General features: G+C 36.9%; 1 pseudogene; it reads left to right on the top strand.

Moving 5' to 3' along the window:
• Positions 1-17,829: 17,829 nt before the first annotated feature.
• LOC131155977 (uncharacterized) lies at positions 17,830-18,560 on the top strand (annotated as a pseudogene).
• Positions 18,561-23,591: the final 5,031 nt, after the last annotated feature.

The raw sequence follows: 23,591 nt of genomic DNA, 5'->3' as shown, positions 1-23,591 counted from the left end.
AGAATCTGAACTGGTGCCTCCTTGTATGCCAGAGTATCCTCGATCTCCAACGATTCATAACTGATCACATGTGAGGGGTCTGGAACATACCTTCTCAACATGGACACGTGGAACACGTCATGTATCCTAAACAGCTCTGGGGGTAGTGCTATCATGTACGCCACCGAACCAATCCTTTCCAGAATCTTGAACGACCTAATGTATCTAGGGCTCATCTTGCCCTTCTTTCCATACGACATCACCCCCTTCATCGGAGCAATCTTCAAGAATATCATATCACCTACTTCGAATTCTAGCTCTCAGTAACTGCATAACTCTTCTGTAATGACCCGAAGCATAATGGTATTTAAATAATAGAGAGAGAGAGAGAGAGAGAGAGAGAGAGAGAGAGAGAAATGGAAACAGCAACAGAAGGAGGCAGCAACCTTTGTCGACGAACGCTTGCATGCTGGGCTCGTCGACGAAGGTGTGCCTCGTCGATGAGAAGATGTCGAGAGGGGGTTTATGGTAATTTGAAATTCATTGATGAGGAGTTAAGGTTCATCGATAAATTCCTTCAGGGATTGGTCGACGAAGTGACATGTCTCGTCGACGAATTCGGCCCTATAAATAGCAAAAACCCAGATTTCTACGCAGAAAAAATAAAAAAAAAAAAAGATACTTTCTCTCTCCTCTATGGTTTCTCTCTCCTCTTTCTTCAATTTAGGCTCCGTCATTCACCGGATCGACGATCTAAGGCTACCATGATGCTCCTGGGGGATGTTCTCTCCAAATCTACCGGAACAGATTGTTGGTGGGTCAGAGTTGAAATTCATCCCTAGTTTCAGGAAAGGCTTTTTAAGAAAAATTTGGTCTTCCCATAGTTATAGGAAATGTTAATCATGGAAAAATATTGAAGTTTAGTTTTGGGAGTTGTTAAATTCAGGGTGTTGAATGGGGAACCCTGCGGGTGCAGGACGAGTGGATTTTTAGGGTGTTTCTTCTTAGTGTCAGGTAAAGGAATAAACTGAAGCAGTTATTTTCCATGCAAACTATATTATTATTATTATTTATCAGCAAATTTATTTTTAGGAAGCATGTATAATATATATGAAGAGGTTGGTAATAATGCATGTTTGGGAAAATACTGCTATTATGTTGAAATGTATATATATTAGTATGATATGCTAGGAAATATGATTTTAGAATGAAATGTATGATTTTATTCAGCATTGTGTGGCATGAATATTATTTTACCTGAAAAGTATTATGTGATGGAAATTTTACAAATAAAGCATGTTTTACAAATTATGAGATAATGCATTACATTATGGTTTCAAATACATGATTAATGAATTATTTATTCAGAACGATATTTATGAAATGTTCGACGCAAGGCCATGATTGATAGCCGGCGCAAGGCCGTGTATGATATATGATTTCAGAGCAAGGCCACATGTATGATTTTGGCGCAAGGCCACAGATATGAAAGTAAACGGTGCAAGGCCATAGATATGAAAGTAAACGGCACAAGGTCGTATGATTTTAAATTATTACAGAACATGCTATCAATCTATTTATGCTAAATGGTATATTATCATGTGTTATGTATTATCAGAACCCGGATGATAGTTCAGTTCAATTATAGGAGCATGGTACCGTTGCTATACAGATCAGATATCTATGTTCAAACTTGTGCTAACCACCCCACAAGAGGGTGGGAGATAGATAGTCGATGTGGCTTTCAGTGTAGAGTTGTAGATGTCCACTTGGAAATCTGGACCAGGGTGTGGCGGGCCCATCGTACTTACAGACATTTTTTACTTGGTAGTGGTCGGCCAGCCATTGTCAGGTCCAGCCTCCTGGCTACACAACTTATCAAAGGGATAATACATGACATCAGCTAGCTATACATCCTGGGTAAATTTTCAGTATTATCAATTATATCAGACATTTCATGATCAGTATGAATTATTAGAAATTATGAAAGCATATGATTATTCCAATACGATATGTTGAATGTTTTCCAGCATATGAAATGTATCGTATATATATTATAGCATTAAATATTCATGTTGCCACACCACTGTATTTAGTTTATTTTCCCTTACTGAGAAGTGTCTCACCCCCGAACTTAAATAATTTTTAGGAAACCCAAAAAGACCGGTGGAACAAGGCTGTCATTGAGTCAGTTGAGTTAACCCGCTAGGAGGGTAAGTTTGGACTAGGATTAGAAGTTTTTGGATATTTTTGTATTATTTTTGGGAGATGTATATAAACATAGAGTTTTGGTTTACAGTTAACTTTGGTATTATATATTATGTTGTTATCAGAATGATGATTTATATTTGGTGCTACCTAGGTTCCGCTGTGTATGATAGGTGTCCCCGTTACCCGCGGGTTCGGGTTGCCTTTAATGTTAAATATGTTTTATTTAATGATAAATTAAGCAAGTCATTACAGTTTGGTATCAGAACCTAGGATACTAGGTTCTGTAGACTCTAGAATGCAGCAGTAATAATACCAGAGTATAGGATAAAGGAATTTGAGGTCTGGTTTTGTAATTCTAGATGCAGGACTTCCGTGGTGGTTTATGTGATTTTCCTGGGGTGACAACTTCAGGAAAGTCATGGTAAACTATCGTTGGGTTAGGTATCTAGGTTTCAGGGTTGAACCTTAAATTATGATCAGGGGAGATGAATTAATTAGGGCTATATTAGTTGGATGATATATATGGTGATAGGGTTCTAAGTTAAGTTATTTGTTTTTTAGGATGGACCTTGGAGGCAGTAGTGCCCATGCTAGTGGAAATGAGGGTGATGGGCCCTCAGGCACTACGGGTGGTGATTCAGATGTAGTTTTACGCAGCATGGCATAGCAGGTTATGGCAAAAATCGCCAAGAAGTTTAGGGAGCTGGGTGGTTCATCTACAGGCCATGATAGTTCAATCGAGAAATTCATTAAGATGAATCCTCTGGCTTTCTCAGGAGGAACTGATCTTGCAGTCACTGAAAATTGGGTGCATGAGATAGAGAAAATCTTTGCAGTGTTGCAGTGTATAGAGGAACAAAGGCTATTGTTTGCTACCTACAGACTGACTGAAGAGGCTGAGAGATGGTGGACAGCGGTGAAACTCTTATAGTAGCAGAGGAATTTTTTATAGGTATTTTTCAGCCTCGTCTTGAGAAGCTAAGATTGAGGATTTCCTAAATCTAAAGCAGGGATAGCAGACCGTGTAGTAGTACACGGCGAGGTTTATCAAACTATCTCGCTTCACCCCATACATTATTCCAGATGAGGCGAAAAAGGTTTGGCAATTTGAAAGAAGTCTGAGGAGAGAAATATATAAGCAGGTGTCAATATTGAAGTTACAGTATTTTTCTGAATTGGTAGATAGAGCCACTATAGTGGAGATTAGAAAGCGGTTAGAGGCTGAGGAGCAGAGGCAGAAGAGGAGATCTGCACCTTCTGGTTCCCAACAGAGAGTTGGCCGTGGTTCGTGGAAGAGACGTGGCTACTATAGATACTGGAGGCAGGAGACAGGGACTCGTGGTTTTCAGGGTATGCAGCCATTTCCAGCTTGCCCAACTTATGGGAAGAGACACCCAGGAGAGTGTCGTGCCTGGCGAGGTATCTGTTACCGATGTGGGGAGTCAGGGCATATGATGAGAGATTATCAGGCTCAGATTGGTGTTGCTCTTGCTTCTAGACCTACTCGAGGAGGCTACCAGACACCACATGGAGGCCAGTAGAGGAATATGGCTCCAGCCAAAGTCTTTGTTCTAACATTGGGTGATGCTGAGGCAGCCGACGACGTGGTGACATGTACGGTTAATATGTTTTCTGTAACGACCTGAAGAATAATGGTATTTAAATAATAAAGAGGGAGGAAAATGGAAATAATAACAGAAGGAGGTAGCCGACTTCGTCAACGAACCCTTCGCATTCATCAATAACGTTGCACTTTGGGATGCAATAACCCGAGAAAATTTATCAGGTCCTCGTCAATAAACACAGGGGATTCGTCAACGAGGGTACAAGATGGCCTTGTCGAAGAAGACAAGTTTCATCAATGAAAAGATATCGAGATAGGATTTTTGGAAGTATGAAATTCGTCGATGAGGGTGCAGGTTCGTCAATGAATTTTCTATAGGACTCGTCGACGAGGTGGCGTGTCTCGTCGATGAATCCAGCTCTATAAATAGCTGAAACTTGGATTTTTACGCAGTAAATTCACAGAAACTCTCTCTCTCTCTCTCCTCTCTCTACGGTCCTTCCCTCTCCTCTCTTTGATTTTGGCCTCGTTAGTCACTAGATCGATGATCTGAGGCCACCACGATGCGCCTGGGGAAGTTCTCTCCAAGTCTACCGGAGTGGATCGTCGGTGGGACAAAGTTGGATTTCATCCTAAATTCAGGATAAGACCTTTTTGTTGAAATTTGACTTTCCAGCAGTTGTAGGAAATGTTGTAGATGTAGAAATAGTAATATTTTGTTCTGGGATATATGGTTTTTAGAGTGTTGAGTAGACAACCATGCGGGTGTAGGACCCGTCACAATAGGGGGATTTTAGCATAAATCAGGTAAGGGAAATATGCTATGCTAGGCAGTTTTAGAAGATGTTCAGTATGAAATGTATATTTTTACCAGGTTATTATTTACAGTAGAAATTTAAACAGTTTATCAATTATGAATAATATGTTTTAAATTACTATGTGGCTTAAGAATATAGATATAGTACAAAAACATACTCTACAGTAGTTTTCAGAGTTACGTTTTACAGAATATACAGATAGTGGATATGTTTTATAGTAATTACAGAATACCATGATTATACAGTTTACAGTACCATGACATACAGTTTTACAGTTCATTTCAGAAATACAGTTGATACAGATACAGTTTATCACAATGTCATGGTCAATACAGTTATTACATAATCATGGTAAAACAGATAGTTGTATATAGAAATGTTTTATGTAGTATCAGACCCTAATGGACCATTACAGATACAGTTTACAGAGCACGGTATCGTTGCTACATACAGTATAGAGTGCAACCACCTATTTAGATAATATGTGGTAAGTAGGTCGATCAAATGCCCACGTGTGGATAGGCTCCCCATTAGATATGGGTTGAGGAGGGCTAATCAGAGTGATGGAGTATAGTGGTTTATCCTGATTGGCCAACCAAGATAGATCCCGCCTACGGGCTGCACAATCCTGTCGTGAGGATTTAAATCATGACATACAATTATCCATCCAGGGAAGTTTTTAGTTATTATTATGTATATACAGTTTTACAGAATTAGGGAATATATGTATATATATATATATATATATATATATATATTAAAAGTATTATGTATAGAAACCTAAAATACAGATATGTTAAGCAACATGGAAAAGGGGGGTGGTTTATATTATTTGTACTGTATTTACAGATTCAGTTATACATGATTATATAGAAATAGATCTTCATACCACTGTAACTCATTTTTCACAAACTAGTAATAACATATTTTGTCTTACTGAGCGTTGTCTCATCCCATTAAATTAATATTTTTCAGGTGATCCAGCTAAGCGAGCAAATCAGGCTCGCAAATAGAGGAGGTTACAATTCAGACCTGTCAGTAGAGTGAGTATTCTAGGAAGATTACTCAATTAAGGGTATTTTGGGAAACAGATGTATATGTATATTTTGGAAACATTTTAGCACTCTGGTATTATATATTTTCTTGATTGTGTTTATATGAATTCTGTTTCTCGCTGCTTAGGTTTAATCTAGTAGGTATCAGAGCATTATAAATTTTGCAGTATAAAAAAAAAAAAAAAAAACAGAATTGGAAAATAAATAACAGGTCGTTATATTTTCATTTAAAGTTATTGCACTATTTGACTCAAAGGCCACGCACTCGTTTGCATCTGTGGAATGTGTTAAATTGTGTGGGGCTTAAACACAGTTATTAAATGTTGAATTATTAGTGACTACATCGATCGAGTCAGCGATGAGGTGTAGTAGGATGCTCTGTGGTTGTCCAGTTGATATTCAAGGGAGGATTTTATTTTCTGATTTGGTAGTGCTGGACATGCATGGGTTTGATATAATTTTTGACATGTATTGGCTAGCAGCTAACTCTGCCATTATAGGCTACCGTGTGAGGGAAGTGATATCCAGACATCGAGGAAGACCAAAATTCAGATTTACAAGGTCACGATTGAAATCTCTGCCTCAGATGGTTTCAACTGTTTAGGCGAGGAGACTACTCATGAATGGCTATCGGGGGTTCATGGCTTTTGTGAAGGAAATGTCATAGAATGAATTGAAGCTTATTAATATGCCTATGGTGAAAGAATTTATAAATGTGTTTCCAGATGAATTACTAGGTCTACCACCTAATTGTGAGGTAGATTTTCCCATTGATCTACTTCCAGGTACAACACCGATCTCTAAAGCACCGTATCGAATGGCGCCAACAGAGTTGGCAAAATTGAAAGATCAATTACAGGATTTACTCGATAAGGGCTTTATACGACCTAGTGTATCTCCTTGGGGAGCTCCAGTACTATTTGTGAAGAAGAAGGACAGGTCTATGAGGATGTGCATTGATTATAGGGAGATTAATAAAGTGACAATCAAGAACAAGTATCCTCTACCCCGTATAGATGATTTGTCTAATCAGCTCCAGGGTACACAGGTATATTCTAAGATTGACCTCAGGTCAAGCTACCATCAAGTAAAGGTAAGGGCAAAAAATGTATCAAAAACGGCTTTCAGGACTAGGTATGGCCATTACAAGTTCCTTGTTATGTCATTTGGTTTGAAGAATGCTCCTGCAATATATATGGATTTTATGAATAGGATTTTTCATCCATATTTAGATCAGTTTTTTGTTCCTTTTATTGATAATGTACTGGTCTATTCGAGGAGCTATAAGGAGCATGAGATACATTTGAGGCAGGTCTTGCAGATGCTTAGGGAAAAGAAGCAGTATACCAAGTTCAGTAAATGTGAGTTTTTGCTCGAGAAAGTTGTGTTTTTGGGGCATGTTATCTCAGGAGATGAAATTTCTGTGGATCCTAGTAAGATTGAGGCGGTAGTGAATTGGGCTAGACCGAGGAATGTCCAGGAGATCAGGAGTTTCTTCGGGTTAGCTGGTTATTACCATCATTTTTTTGAGGGGTTCTCAGCTTTATCAGGGCCTCTGACACGACTGAATAGGAAAAATGTCATATTTGAATGGGACGATAGCTGTGAGCAAAGTTTTCAGGAATTGAAGCAGAGGCTAGTCACAGCACCAGTACTAATCATCCCGTTAGGGGGTGAGGGTAATACTATCTACAGTAATGCGTCCTTAAAGGGACTTGGCTGTGTATTGATGCAGCATGGCAAGATGGTGGCGTATGCTTCTAGGAAGTTGAAAGAATATGAGAAGAACTACCCTACCCATGATCTTGAATTGGCTGCAGTGGTACATGCATTGAAGATTTGGAGGCATTACCTGTACGGCGAGCAGTGTGGGTTTTTCTCCTACCACAAGAGCTTAAAGTATTTCTTCACTCAGAAGGAATTGAATATGAGATAGAGAATATGGTTAGAGTTAAGTAAGGATTTTGATTATACTATCAGTTACCACCCAGGGAAAGCAAATGTGGTAACTGATGCACTGAGCAGCAAGTCTGGGGAATCAGTGTTGGCGGCTATGGGGAGCCAGCATCCGATCATGATGGATTTGGAGAAACTCAACATAGAGTTGGTAGAGAGTGATCCTCCCGTATGTATCGCCAGTTTAATAGTACAACCTACTCTGCATGAGAGAATTAAAGCCACTCAGAAGGAAGATTTAGAATTAGCAGAGGTGATTGTTAGAGTGCAGAATGGTCAGGGGGAAGAATTCTATTTGACATATGACGGAGCTTTGCGGTTTCATTCTAAATTGTGTTTTCCTACCGATGTTGACACCAGAAAGACTATTTTAGAGTAAGCTTACAAATCTTTATATACAGTTCATCTTGACAGTACGAAAATGTACAAGGATCTGTGAGGGCTTTATTGGTGGAGTGGTATGAAAAAGGAAATTGCCGAGTATGTAGCGCAATGTCTGACGTGCCAACAGGTAAAAGCTGAGCACTAGAGGCCGACGAGCCAGTTGCAGGCGCTATTTATCCCAGAGTGGAAGTGGGATCATATATCTATGGATTTTGTCTCAGGGCTGCCATCGACACCGCATGACCAGAATGCAATTTGGGTGATAGTAGATCGGTTGACTAAGACCGTCCATTTTCTCCCTATCAAGATCAGCTATTCCTTTAGTCGTTTGGGGGAGATTTACATTCAGGAGATAGTTCATTTTGACAGAGTGCCTGTATCCATAGTGTCAGATTAAGACCCACGTTTCACGTCACAATTCTAGAAAAGCTTGCAGGAAGCTTTAGGGTCTCAGCTATTGTTTAGCATGGCATTCCATCCTCATTCAGATGGGCAGATTGAGAGGACAACACAGATATTGGAAGATATGCTTTGGACGTGTATATTAGATTTTGGGGGTAGTTGGACTCAGTTCATGTCGCTGGTAGAGTTTGCGTATAATAACAGTTATCAAGTCAACATTGGCATGGCACCGTTTGAGGCTTTATATGGTAGGATATGTCGATCTCCTTTGTATTGGGACGAGATGGGTGAGCGATGAGTTGTGGGACCAGAGCTTGTGCAACAGGCATATGATAAAGTTCGGCTTATCAGGGATAGAATCAGTGCAGTTCAGAGCCAATAGAAAAGTTATGCCGATAATTGCCGCAGGAAATTAGAGTTTGACATCGGTGATCATGTATTTCTTAAGATAGCTCCGTTGAAAGGGGTTATGCTATTTGGAAAGAAGGGTAAATCTAACCCTAGGTTTATCGGTCCATTTGAGATTTTAGACAAAGTGGGACCGGTTGCCTACAATTTAGCTTTACCACTTGCGTTATCCAGGATGCACGATGTATTCCATGTTTCCATTGTATGGAAATACGTCCCAGACCCTTCTCATATTATCAGTTATGGTAAATTAGAGCTCAGTGACTCGCTAGCCTATGAGAAGGTATCAGTGCTGATACTGGATAGAAGAGAATAGGAATTGCGTAATAAGAAGATTCCTCTGTTAAAAATTTTATGGAGGAATCATGCAATAGAAAAGGCTTTTTGGGAGCACAAGGAACCGATCAGAAAAAAGTACCCACAATTGTTCCAAGAAGTTCAGATGTAATTAGGAAATGTAAGTAAATATGTAGTATTTCTTTTGCAGGTACATGTAATGCTTTAGTTAGTAAGTGGTATTTTAGTTTTGGGGGAAATTTTATTTTGTATATGTAATCTCCCAGGACTTGGAATGTGACCACAGTATTCCTTCGCCATACGCGAGGGTAAGTAATAAAATAAGTAGGTCATTTTGCTTTTAAGGGATGATGAGTTGTATGAATAGTAAATTTCGAGGATAAAATTTTATAAGAAGGGAAGAATATAATAACTCTAAGAATAATGGTATTTAAATAATAAAAAGAGAGAAAAATGGAAATAGCAACAGAAGGAGGCAGCAGCCTTCGTTGACGAACGCTTCACGTTCGTCGACAAGGTTGTATATTGGGCTCGTCGACGAAGGTGTTCCTTGTCAACAAGAAGATACTGAGAGGGGGTTTATTGTAATCTGAAATTCGTCGACGAGGAGTGAAGGTTCGTCAATGAATTCCTTCAGGGACTCGTCAACGAAGTGACGTGTCTCATCGACAAATTTGGCCTAATAAATAGCAAAAACCCAAATTTTTACACAGGAAAAATCAGAAAAAAAAAAATATACTCTCTCTCTCTCTCCTCTATGGTTTCTCTCTCCTCTCTCTTCGAATTTGGCTTCTTCGTTCACTGGATTGACGATTTGAGGCCTCCACAACGCTCCTGGGGAAGTTCTCTCCAAATCTACCAGAACAGATCATTGGTGGGGCAGAGTTGAAATTCATCCCTGGTTTCAAGGAAGACTTTTTAAGCAAAATTCGGACTTCCCATAGTTATAGGAAATGTTATTCATGGAAAAATACTGAAGTTTAGTTCTGGTAGTTGTTGAATTCATGGTGTTGAACGGGGAACCCTGCGGGTGCAAGACAAGTTGATTTTTAAGGGGTTTCTTCTCAGTGTCAGGTAAGGGAATAAACTAAATCAGTTATTTTCCATGCAAACTATATTATTATTATTTATCAGTAAATTTATTTTTAGGAAACATGTATAATATATATATGAAGAGGTTGGTAACAATGCATGTTTGGGAAAATACTGCTATTATGTTGAAATGTATATATATTAGTATGATATGCCAGGAAATATGATTTTAGAATGAAATGTATGATTTTATTCAGCATTGTGTGGCATAAATATTATTTTACCTGAAAAGTATTATGTGATGGAAATTTTATGAATAAAGCACGTTTTATATATTATAAGATAATGCAGTACATTATGGTTTCAAATACATGATTAATGAATTATTTATTCATAATGATATTTATGAAATATTCGACGTAAGGCCGCAATTGATAGTCGATGCAAGGCCATGTATGATATATGATTTCAGCACAAGGCCATATGCATGATTTTGGCGCAAGGCCACACATATGAAAGTAAACGGCGCAAGGCCATAGATATGAAAGTAAACGGCGCAAGGTCGTATGTTTTTACTTTATTATAGAACATGCTATCAGTATATTTACGTTAAACGGTATATTATCATGTATTATGTATTATCAGAACCCGGATGATAGTTTAGTTCAATTATAAGAGCACGGTACCGTTGCTGTACAAATTAGATATCTATGTTTAGACTTGTGCTTACCACCCCACAAGGGGGTGGGAGATGGATAATCAATGTCGCTTTTAGTGTAGAGTTGTAGACGTCCACTTGGTAGTCCAGACCAGGGTGTGGCTGGCCCATCGTACTTAAAGAAATTTTTGACTAGGCAGTGGTCGGCCAGCCATTGTCGAGCCCCGCCTTCGGGCTACACAACTCGTCTTGAGGGGTAATACATGACATCAGCTAGCTATAAATCCTGGATAAATTTTCAGTGTTATCAGTTATATCAGACATTTCATGATCCAGTATGAATTATAAGAAATTATGAAAGTATATGATTATTCCAATATGATGTGTTGAATGTTTTCCAGCATATGAAATGTATTGCATATATATTATAGCATTAAATATTCGTGTTGCCACACAACTGTATTTAGTTTATTTTCCCTTACTGAGACGTGTCTCATCCCCGAAATTAAATAATTTTTAGGAAACCCAGAAAGACCGGCTGAACGAGGCCGCCATTGAGTCAATTGGGTTACCCTGCTAGGAGGGTAAGTTTGGACTAGGATTTTTGGATGTGGGATCCTAGAGATATTTTTGTATTATTTTTGGGAGATGTATATAAACATAGAGTTTTGGTTTACAGTTAACTATGGTATTATATATTTTGTGGTTATCAGAATGATGATTTATATTTACTGCTACCTAGGTTTCGATGTATATGACAGGTGTCCCTATTACCCACGGGTTTGGGTTGTCTTTAATGTTAAATATGTTTTATTTAATGATAAATTAAAGTAGGTCGTTACATATTCTGACCAACTCTGGGCTACCTTGATCCTTTCCCTGATAAGTATGACCTTTGTAGAGGCCTGTTGAACAAGTTCTGGTCCCAAAATCTACCGCTAGCCTACTTCCTCCTAGTACAATGGAGATCAGCATTGACGACCATACAAAGCCTCATATGGTGCCATTCCAATGCTGGCCTAGTGACTGTTATTGTATGTAAACTCAACCAATAGAAGATATCGGATCCAACTGCCCCCAAAATCTAACACACATGCCCGTAGCATATCCTCAAGAATCTGAATGGTTTGTTCGAACTGTCCATCCATCTAAAGGTGAAATGCAGTACTGAAAGTGAGTTAAAAACCCAATGCTACTTGCAAACTCTTCTAGAATCAGGAAGTGAACAGTGGGTCCCAATCTAAAATGATGGATACAAGCATGCCATGTATTCTGACTATCTCGTAAACATAAAGTTCTGCTAGCTTATCCATGGAATAACTAGTTCTAACCGGAATGAAATGGGAAATCTTCATCAATCTATCAACAACTACCCATATGACATTCTGCCCATGCAACGCTGAAGGCAATCCAGATGCAAAGTCCATCGAGATATGCTCCCACTTCCATGTAGTGATGTCAAGCGGTTGAAGTGGTCCCTCTGGCCTTTGGTGTTCTGCCTTCACCTGCTGACATGTCAAGCGCTGAACCACAACTTTAGCAATTTCCCTCTTCATGTTACTCCACCAGAATGTTTCACGCAAGTCTCTATACATCTTCGTACCCTGGTGACCTGTATAGAGAGAGCGGTGAGCTTCCCCTAAAATTGTCCTCTTTATCTTTGCGTCATCTGGCACACACAATCAAGTGTGAAATCTAAGAACTCCGTCCTCAACAACATTAAAGTTTGTGTGCTACTCATCATGTATCTTTTCTACAATCTTTATCAACTCTACATCTTTCAACTGAGTTGTTCTAATTCTCTCCCAAAAATTCGATTGAAACACCAGACTAGAAATGAATGCTTGATGATTCCCTTCTACCAATTCTACACCCAACCTCTCCAGGTTCATCATGATTTGGTGCAAAGCCATAACTGTTGAGGCTGACGTACCCCAAGATTTTCGGCTCAATGCATCGGCTACCACATTCGCCTTTCCTGGGTGATAGCTAGTGGTGCAGTTATAATTCTTTATCAACTCGAGCCATCCGCACTATCTCATATTCAACTCCTTATGGGTGAAGAAGTACTTGAGACTTTTATGGTCAGTAAAGATCTTGCACCTTACACCATAAAGGTAGCGTCACCAGATCTTCAACGCAAAAACAACTGCTGCCATCTCCAAGCTGTGCGTAGGATAGTTCTTTTCATATTCTTTCAACTGGCGAGACGCATATGCAATGACTTCCCCCTATTGCATTAGAACACAACCAAGTCCCTTTTACAATGCGTCACTATAAATTACAAATCCGCCCTCACCTGATGGAAGGGTCAACACTGGGTCAGTGAGTAGACGCTGCTTCAATTCCTAGAAGCTTTGCTCACATTCGTCCGTCCAGTCAAAATTCACATTCTTCCCCGTGAGTTGTGTCAAAGACCTTGATAATATGGAGAACCCCTCAAAAAATCAACGGTAGTATCCGACAAGACCTAGAAAACTTCTGACTTCCTACACGTTCTTCAACCTTGCCCAATCAATTACAACCTCTACTTTGCTTAGATCCACTGAAATTCCTTCCTTGGATACCACATGACCCATAAATGCAACCTGCTTTAGCCAGAATTCACATTTCTTAAGTTTAGCAAATAACTTCTTTTCCCTGAGCAGCTGAAGTACTAGTCTCAAATGAACTTCATGCTCCTCAGGGCTCCTCGAATAGACCAAAATATCATCTATGAACATAATAAAAAACTGGCCTAAGTACTCGTGGAATACCCTATTCATCAGATCCATGAATACCGTTGGGGCATTCGTTAACCCAAACGGCATAACCAAGAACTTGTAATGGTCGTATTGAGTCCCAAAAGTAGTCTCCAATACATCATTTGATCTAACCTTCACCCGATGATATCCAGATAGCAAATCGATTTTAGAGAGAATCTACTTACCCTGAAGCTTATTGAACAGGTCGTCAATTTGGGGTAATGGATACTTGTTCTTTACTGTTACTTTATTAATCTCCTAGTAGTTGATGCACATCCTCATCGACCCATCCTTCTTCTTCACAAACAACATCGGTGCACCCCAGGGCGATACACTCGGTCAAATAAACCCCCTGTCTAGAAGCTCTTGTAGTTGCTCCTTTAGTTCAACTGGAGCCATTCTGTATGGGGCTTTAGAGATAGGTGTTGTCCCTAGTATCAATTATATTGTAAATTACAACTCCTGATCAGGAGGCAACCCTAGTAAATCCTTTGGAAAAATATTTGAGAACTCCCTTATCACTAGGATATCTTCCAACTTGAGTTCTTCTTTTGACGCTTTCTTCACCATTGCAAAGTAACCATGGCATCCTCCCAAAAGTAACCTCTTCACCTAAATAGCAAAAAGGATCCGTGGTGCCGAACGCACACATGACCAAACAAACAAAAACTCCTGCTCCCCAGGAGGTTTGAATACCACCTCCTTCCTGTGACAATCAATGCCTAAAATAATGTCAAAACCATGCATATCAAGGACTATCAAACTAGTAGGCACCACTCTCCTCTGAATCTCTACTGGATAATCCCCGATCACCTTGCTACATACTAGCATTGACCCTGTCGGTGTGCCCATTACTAACTCTGTCTCTAACAGTTGAGCCCCTAACCCAAATAGTTTAACAATCCCTAAGACACAACCGAGTGGGTTGCACCTGAATCAAATGATACAATGACACTATCTAATAGTATGTAAATAGGATATAACCCGACTTAGAAATTTCATCTTTAACATAATTAATGCAAATATGGAATAATGGAATTGATATAATATATGGGTTCTAATTTAATAATTCATATTCTAATTCTATCACAAAACCATTAAGGTAAAAATCTCCATCCTAACATTAACTTCACACATATACCCACTCATCTTAACATTCCAACCTAAATTTTCTGAGTTCCAATCCCTTAACCCAAAAATAAAACCATCGATGGATTTACTATGGTTTTCTGAAACTCGCATATGATTCAAAAAATAACAGAAGTCCGTCAATAGATTTCTACCTCCAAGGTTCCAGACCAAAACTCATCTTAACCTACCCAATCCTATCCCAATCTTATCTCAAACTATACCCTGGTAATTATCAATCCTCAAAGTCTACAGAACCTAGAAAACCTAGGCTCTGATACCACCTGTAACGACCCTAACCCGCCACGTGGGCCCAGGGTGCTACTTTAGTGATGTTTGTGTACCTAATACCTTATTCATCATATATAAAACACATATATGCAACAGAAATAAAATAAAAAATCCTCAAATTACATTACTAGAGTTCTAACTATCTTTATACACAAATATATCCATTTTCACATAATTACATCCCATAAAACTAAACAAAAATAAAATCTCTATCTACACACTACCTACATAAATTTACACCTTTAGCCCTGCTCCTCTAGCCCGCTAAACCCAATCTCTAGGATTTCCTGAAAAGATAGTTTGTAAAGTAAGGGTGAGGCACAGCTCAGTAAGGGAAAGACTAAGTTAATGTCAGTGTGTGGTCAGCATGCATTTAGTGTACAGAAAATAACCAGTTCACTAAGTAGGTAAACACATTTATGAAAACATTCTTATTTTACACTCACATACACAATTAGTCGAGGATAGGGAAGATTACCCGCCCATACAAGTAAATTTCCTTTGCTCTAATACCATTACTGCTATTAAGGCACTCACCTTTCTCAACAAGCTCTCGAAATTACCTTATTAATTATTCATATTCACATAAATTAATAGATATGCATATAAGACACTCCCTGTGACAAACACGCCATTTACTTCCCTCATGGCACGAGTTGTGCGGCCCAAAGGCTGGACTATTGTCCTAGGGGATCCATTTAGACAATAGTCATATGTACTCTCCGCTAACATACTTCGCGGGTCTATGCAGCTCCAACTTCTGGTTTGATTGCCCTCACCCAGGGGGTACATTCACCTCACGTAGGCAAATTGGACAAGGCCACCCTACACCTCTCAGTACAGGTGTCGGCGCACACGACCACATAACAAATCACTAGCAATGGTATCGTGCTCATAATACACTGGTCCCCAGGGTTCTTAAAGCATATCTTACAATTTAGATAATAGAAAATACCATTTAAAAATTAACTCATATATATTCCCTGTTATTCCAAAACCTGGCCCCCGACCACAAAATACAACCTGACTCAAATTCGGCTAAACAAAACCCTGGCCCTTGGCCATTAAATCAAAGTCCTGCATTTTTCACAAGCAGTTTCAATATTTTTCACAACAATTCAGTATTTCAAAATCCCAAATCCAAATATACAATAAGCGATACAAATTAAATCATATGCTTTCCACATTTTAACATATCCATATAAACAAACAAGCTTTCCACTGTTCATTTTATTCAAAAATACCATACCATATATCCTAGATTTGTAAAATCCATTTCGAACAGTTGGTTTTCAAAATAACCTTTAAATTCCCAAATAAATGAATAAATAAATTTATATAAATATAACAATTAAATTGACTCAAATTTCATAAAATTACTGACTTAACTTAATCCCCTTACCTGATTCCTGAAAAGCCCGCTAACACCCCAGCCTACGCCCCACGACGTTCAAAATCCCTGAAACCCTGAAATTCAAACTTCACTACATTACTTATCACAATCCTTAGAGTAAGTTTCCCTAAAATTCCCCTAGGCTCTGAATACCCTAAATAGCCTAATAAAGCCTAAATTATTAAACTTACCCCCGATTTAGGATTGGTACCCCGGAGCTCCAATTCAAAAACCCGCTCTAACTAGATTGTAGAGAATCTCCCCACGAATCTCCTAGCAATTTTCATTCGTTAATTGGGCTTATAATTTAAGAGAAATTAAGGTAAGTTTGAGCATTGGCCTTACCCTAGGAGATATGCCTACGCCGCTTTCACGACAGATCCGCTCCATTAGAAGCGTTGGTGGGGGCAAACAGAGCCCAACAGTATTTTCGAATTTCTAATTGGTTGAATATCGGAGATGAGATTGAGGAGCGTAGGAGAGAGGAGACGAGGAGATAGATGCGGCTCTCTACTTCTTCTTCTTCTATTTCTCTGAAGACTCTTGAAGCTTCAATTGAAGTTTCAGGTTACTTAATAACATATATGTATGTATATTTTATTATATTATAATATAATTATATATTATATTATATATATATATATATTATATTGTATTATATAATTAATAATTATTTATTTATTTATTTATTTATTTTTATTTATTAATTAATTATTTAATTTATTCATTTATTTATTTTTTGGATCACTACAATTAGCATGTAAAATTTAAAATTTCAATGTTGGTTTATGCATGTGCAACTAGAGAATAAAATTAATTCCCAAGTTATAATACAATTTTTTTTTATAAAAAAAAAAATTAAGGGAATTTGGAATTTTATTTTTTGCGTGTATTTTAGTTACCAATATTGGAATATTAAATTTATTGGAATTTTAAATACGTGTTTGTATCCCTCATGAATATAATAACTAAGTGTGTGAGGGAATTTATTACGTACAAATCCCATTGTTTCCATCGCTAGTTTATAGGTGAAGTAATTAATTATATGTGATGATATTAGTATTTTCCTCCCCATCGGATGGAATTAATTACAAACTCACCAAGTAAAAACTTTAGTAATTGTTAGTATTGGGTCACCTCTCCATCTGAGGATTCACCATGGGACAATAGGTCTAGTATTATGTGATGGTATACACTTAGCTATGAATAATAGCATCCTCACCATCTGAGTCACTACTATTGTTTATAAGACCAAAGTTAAGTCAACAGTTTAATTTTGTATGGCATAGTTACTTGCCTAGATAGTAAAATTAATAGGTCCTCACATGTCTACACAAACGTTGAATAGCATACTACCTCCCATCAAAGTATACTACTCACGGTGTGCTAGGTTGCTAACAGATTCTTTAAAAGAAAATATTGGTAGAGGGAACCATATTCTTTTAATTGAATTAAAAGTTTATTATTGCTCATCATATTTTGTTATAATATGTGATTCTCAGGATTAAAATGGATTTCAATCCCCCCGCTGTTATTCTCAAAGAAAACAAACTGGTTGGACCTAATTATATTGATTGGAAAAAGAACTTGGATATTGTACTGACTGTAGAGGAGTACAAGTATGTGTTCGTAGAGGTATGTTCACAAAAACCCAATGAAGGGCAACCGATGAGGAAACCCAGGCTTACCAGAAGTGGATTAAGGTTGATGAGATGGCACGGTGTTATATTTTGGCATCTATGTCGAATATTCTGTAACATCAGCATTAGTCTATGCCTTTTGCCTATGATATAATGCAGAACCTCAAAGAAATGTTTGGGGATCAAAATTTTGATGCTAGGCAGACTGTTATGAAGGAACTTATGAGTACTACTATGGCAGAAGGGACCTTAGTAAGGGATCATGTTCTGAAGATGATTGGTCTTCTCAATGAGCTACAGATCCTTGGAGCTGAAATCGATGGGGAAACCCAGGTCGATATCATTCTCCAGTCGTTGCCTGAATCTTTCAAGCACTTTTTCCCGAAGTACAACATGAATAAGCTCTCTTAGTCATTGACAAAACTACTTAAAGAGCTTCAAGCAGCTGAGGGCCTCATCAGGAAGCCAACTAAAGCTCTTGTGACTGAGAAAGGTTCTTCTTCTAGGCAAAAAGGCCGAAAGAAGTAGAAAAAGGTTCAGAAATCACAGGGAGCTTCATCTAGTAGTACGTGGTCCGCAGGATGGAGTGAAAAAGCCTAAGGCAAGTGTTTTCACTACAAGCAGCCAGGGCATTGGAAATCATAATGTAATGACCCGAAAATTTAAAATAATTCGAAAATATAATAAATGGAATTGGTTAATGGATAATAAGGGAAAGGGAAGGATTTTTAGAAGGAACAATAGGCCTCGTCGATGAATGTCCTGTCCTCGTCGATGAGTGTCCTTCTAAAGCTCGTCGATGAATCCAGTTCCTTGTCGACGAAGGAATCTCGAGAGAGTATATTTTGGAACTCTGAATTTCATCGACGAAGGTATCTTCTCATCGACAAAGTCTCTATAGTACCTCGTCGACGAATCCACGTGTCTCGTTGACGAAGCCCTGCCTATAAATAGAGAGTTCTTCATTTTTCAGTGAGAAACTCAGGAACCCTCACTCTCACTCTCTCTCTCTCTAGACCCAAGAAAGTATGGGTACCTATATAAAAGGCCTTAAAAATCTCAAAGAATTTATTATAACAAATAAAAACAGAAATAACATTGTTGGCCAAAATCATATGATGATTCATACAAGCTTGAAATAGAGAGTTTTAAAATTTGGAAAGAAAATTCATATGAAAGCAAAAACCAAGCATATTACATGTATATTTTGATAAGAAACATTTTAAATGAGAGATACTTGAAGACAACTTGAGCAATATAACAAAGCAAATGAAAATGAAATACATGTTGTGCTAATTTGCTATATACTACATGTATGATCATGACTTGACTCATATTAATAATGTATAGCTCATTATATTGCAAACGTGAGCATGATTATGAAGCTAAATCTTGATATAAGAAGTATGGAGTTTGAGCATGAGCATGAATCTTGATATAAAATTAATTTTTGACTATGCATGCTAATAATGAATCAAGTGGATAAATTTGTCTTGTGCTGCTCTTTATATTGGTATCCTTGAGCTATGAATGATATTTTTGATATCCATGAACTATGCATGATGTGATATTATCTTTGGTATCTATAAAGTATTTTTGGTCTCACATTTTAAAAATTTTAATTGGTATCACAATTTAAAAGGCTCAATTGGTATCAAAAATTTATATTTAAGAATGATAAGAATAATTGAACTCATGAGCATATTATGATATTGATGATGTTAACATGATATTGGTATTTGATGATTGTGAGAACATACAGGATATGAATCAATATATGAAGCATGGATAATAAACTTAAAAGCATAATTGGTATCAAATCTGAATGTATTAAATTCAGGGGGAGTATTATGACTTATTTCTTGTATTATGTTTCTTCCCTAATTATTAAATTGGAATCATGGAATAAATAATTGGTATCAGGAATTATTATGTATGCTGAAGTTTAAAGTACTATACTTTTTATGGTTACTCGTAGCCTTAGTACTTAAAGTCTTACTCTTTTTGATTGATGCCAAAAGGGGGAGAAGTTTTGGGCAGCAAAAATTGAGCATGATATTAAAAATTTATGAGCATGATATATATATATATATATATCAAAAGGAGGATAAGTACTTGATATTGATTGATATTAATATTGAATAATATGATTTTGATATATGAGCATGATACGTGAAAATATTTTTGAAAATGACCTTGAAATTGCAAATATTGTTAAGTTTGTCAATATGATGCTTATTGAAAGGGGGAGCCTTCTTAAGGCTCACTCTAATTTTTGCTTCTTATTTGTTATCATCATAAAGGGGGAGATTGTTGGTCTTACAAGGTTTAAAATCTTGTTTTGATGCTAACAATCAAGTGGAACTTAACATTTTTGGTTGAGTGTGGATATTTCAAAACTCACAAAGATCACATATGTGAAAGTCAAAGTGCTCACAAGGATCAAATGAAGCTTATATTCCAAAGAAACATGATCATATAAAGCTTAAAGAATACTTAAAGGCATAGATGATATATTAAAGCTTGACAACTATGAAAGGATGAACTTGATATTAAAGCTTGAGGAAAGAGCCAAGACAAAGCATGAAGACTTAAGTGTTTAAGGATGTCAAAAATCTAAGAAGTCTTCATGTTGGTACTTCATTCAATTTCAATATGGATACAAGAAGCTCTTAGGTTAATTTCTTGGACCTAAATACCCTTTAAAATACTTGAAAAATATTTTTATAAGGTGAAAATATATTTCAAAAAGGTTAAAATTATTTTTGAAATGAAAAACACCAAAAAGAGGTTTTTCCAAATGCTGTCATTTTTTCTACATCTGTATTGAGGTGCATTTTTTCTCTATAAAAAACTCTTTATTTCAAAAAGTATTCAACATGAAAGTTGTATTATTTTCTCTTACCTTTCTTTTGACACCAATAACACCTAATTTTGAGTTGTATAGAAAAGGTTATGACAAGAATACTGAAGCAAGGTTGAAACTGCCAGCAAATTGAACACTGTTCACGGCGAAACTTCAGAAGACTGAACAGCAGACAGAACAATTTCATACGACTGACCTTATGAATTAAGGCACCTAATCCTATACTAACTTTGAAAATTATACAATTTTTTGAAACTTCAGGCGACTGACCCCGAGACTTCAGGCGCCTGAACACTATTAACGATCATTTTTTAAAAAAGTTTTGAAATTCAAATTCGTATTTCTTGGGCTCTAAAGTTTGAGAAAACTTGAGGGACACTTCAAGACACTTAGGGAACATGAAATAGACTTGATTACTCATCTATAAAAAACCCCCCAAGGCCAAGGATTAATTACACCAAGAAAATACAAAAAACAAGCTTTCTTGCTCTCAAATCTCCCAATTCTCTCAAAGCTCTCTTGTGTAATCAATTTCCAAATTTCACTATTGAGCTTTGCTGTGAATTTATCAAGAAAATTCTGAGCCGACTCTTAATTCTTTCAACCTAGAAAGAAGGCTTACAGTGATATCTTCTTGAGCTTTATATTTCCATATTGTGAATTTGATTGAAGTATATAGATTTAAATTGTACTAATCAGTTCTTTGTGAGAGCACTCTTTGTACACATGTATTTTTTGTATCTCTTGTAGATTGTGATGAGTCCAAGGTATTCGGATCATTGGCTAAGCGAGGGGATATCACTTAGAGAGGTGGGCTCTAGCCTAATTAAAGGAGTGACCGAGTGAGGGGATATCACTTGGAGAGGCTGGCTCTAGCCTACTAAAGGAGTATGTAAATGGTGTTGTTCCACCTGGTAAAGGAACTGATTTTAGTGAATCCTTTGGTGGTTTTCCAAATGCGAGGATGTAGGCTGGGTATAAGCCAAACCTCGTAAAAATCCTGCTCTCACTCTTTCTTTCCCTTACTCTTTACTTTCAGCACATTTAAATTACGTGGATGATTTAATTTGTAATCATATATACTACGTATATTTGGAAATCAAGTAAACTTAAAGTCTAATTTTGATTTAGGTTGTGAAAATCGAAAAGGAGTACGTTGGTTAAACCATACTTTGCGGAAACCATAAGGGAGTACGTTACTTGGTTAACACCCAAAGATAAATTAACTAAGAGTTTATTTAAATTATGAATTTTGGGAAGATTGTGAATGTTTTGTTGAAAATTACTTTGAGAAAGCTAACTCATTATCAAAGGGATTGCATTAACAACAGGGCTGCACACAAGTTGAAAAAGCTGAGAATCTCCATTAAGTTGCAACGTATATCTTAATTGAATGTTTTATGATTGATTGGTTTGGATAGTGTGATTGATTGAAAGGTTGATTGGTTACTTAATTGTTTAAGTACTTGTGTTATGGTTGTGGATTGAATTTTGTTTTAAATATTTATTGTGTATTTGATAAAACAATAAGAAAACAAGAATTCATTTAAAAAGAGTAAAAAAGGTTAAGGATTCTTGAAGAGAATTAAAATAAATTTTAAAACCCAATTCATCCCCTCTCTTGGGACTACATCTTAGTTTTCACATGTCTATCTTTTATTCTATATAGTAGGTGATCTACTATGTAGAGTACCACTTATACACAGAAGATTAGATCATCAGTTCTTATAGAATAAAAGTTTATCGTTCACAGTATTAAATGAAATTGAACACACCATTGGTAGGATTGTAGTACAAGGTTTTAATAGGCATGTCTTGACTATCAGGAATGATACAGTTCCAACTCCTTGTGCTAGTATACTTTGTGTGTATTGAATAGGATCGTCTTTAGGTAATTGTTTTTATACTGACTATATAAAACAATTAATACCTCATGGTTATTATGAGTGCTTATGCTCTTAATCATGATATTTAATAAATTTTTAACATTTTGTAGTTGAATTTATATATTTTAGGCTCTTTATTTTCCTCTTACATCTAATATATTCTTTGTGGAAATGACATAATTTTTCCAAAAATCGATAAAAGTTATATATCCTTATAGAATATCCAAGGTCTTTGGCCTTAATGCATGTAAAGGATCTTGGGCTAAAATTAACATTTGAAAAAAAAAAAATTAAGTGGATTTGGTTGATATTAACTAATAGAATAATTTATGGAAATTATGGTAAAAGTTAAATTGGAAAAGATAACTAAAATAGAATTATAAGATGACTAGAAGTGCACAGTAGTTGTTATTACAGCCTAAACTATGAAAATCAGTGTTATAAATGACTTTAATTTATTGGCCTTAATTTTCTAATCATTATGTCAACAAGCTAATATGACTACCTTTCTTTAATTGTGTATTGTATGTGTTTGTTTACGAAGTTATGTTCACTTCTAACAATGCCCACTAGATTTTTACATATTCTAGTGTTTTCATCTACTTTCTTGAACTATTCTCTACTAATGAGAACTCAGAGTTGGTGTAAATAAATTAGATGAGGGAACTCTCACAGAGGCAGACGTTTTCATGAGAGAAGAAAACCCTAGCACCCGCTTATGAGCCCACTCTCTTGAGAGCAAGGTGTGTTCAAGGAATACAGGAGAAGATTCCTAATCATCTTCAAGAGCTCATTTTGGTACTTGTAGATTCAGGATCAAACCAGACAAATCTCACAAGTATAATCCTAATCACGTAATAAGGGTTTGCATGATGAGAT

This window comes from Malania oleifera, chromosome 5, assembly GCF_029873635.1.
Source record: "Malania oleifera isolate guangnan ecotype guangnan chromosome 5, ASM2987363v1, whole genome shotgun sequence".
NCBI lineage: Eukaryota > Viridiplantae > Streptophyta > Magnoliopsida > Santalales > Ximeniaceae > Malania > Malania oleifera.
Note: the sequence above shows the minus strand (reverse complement) of the source record. Positions and strands in the feature narration are given on the sequence as shown.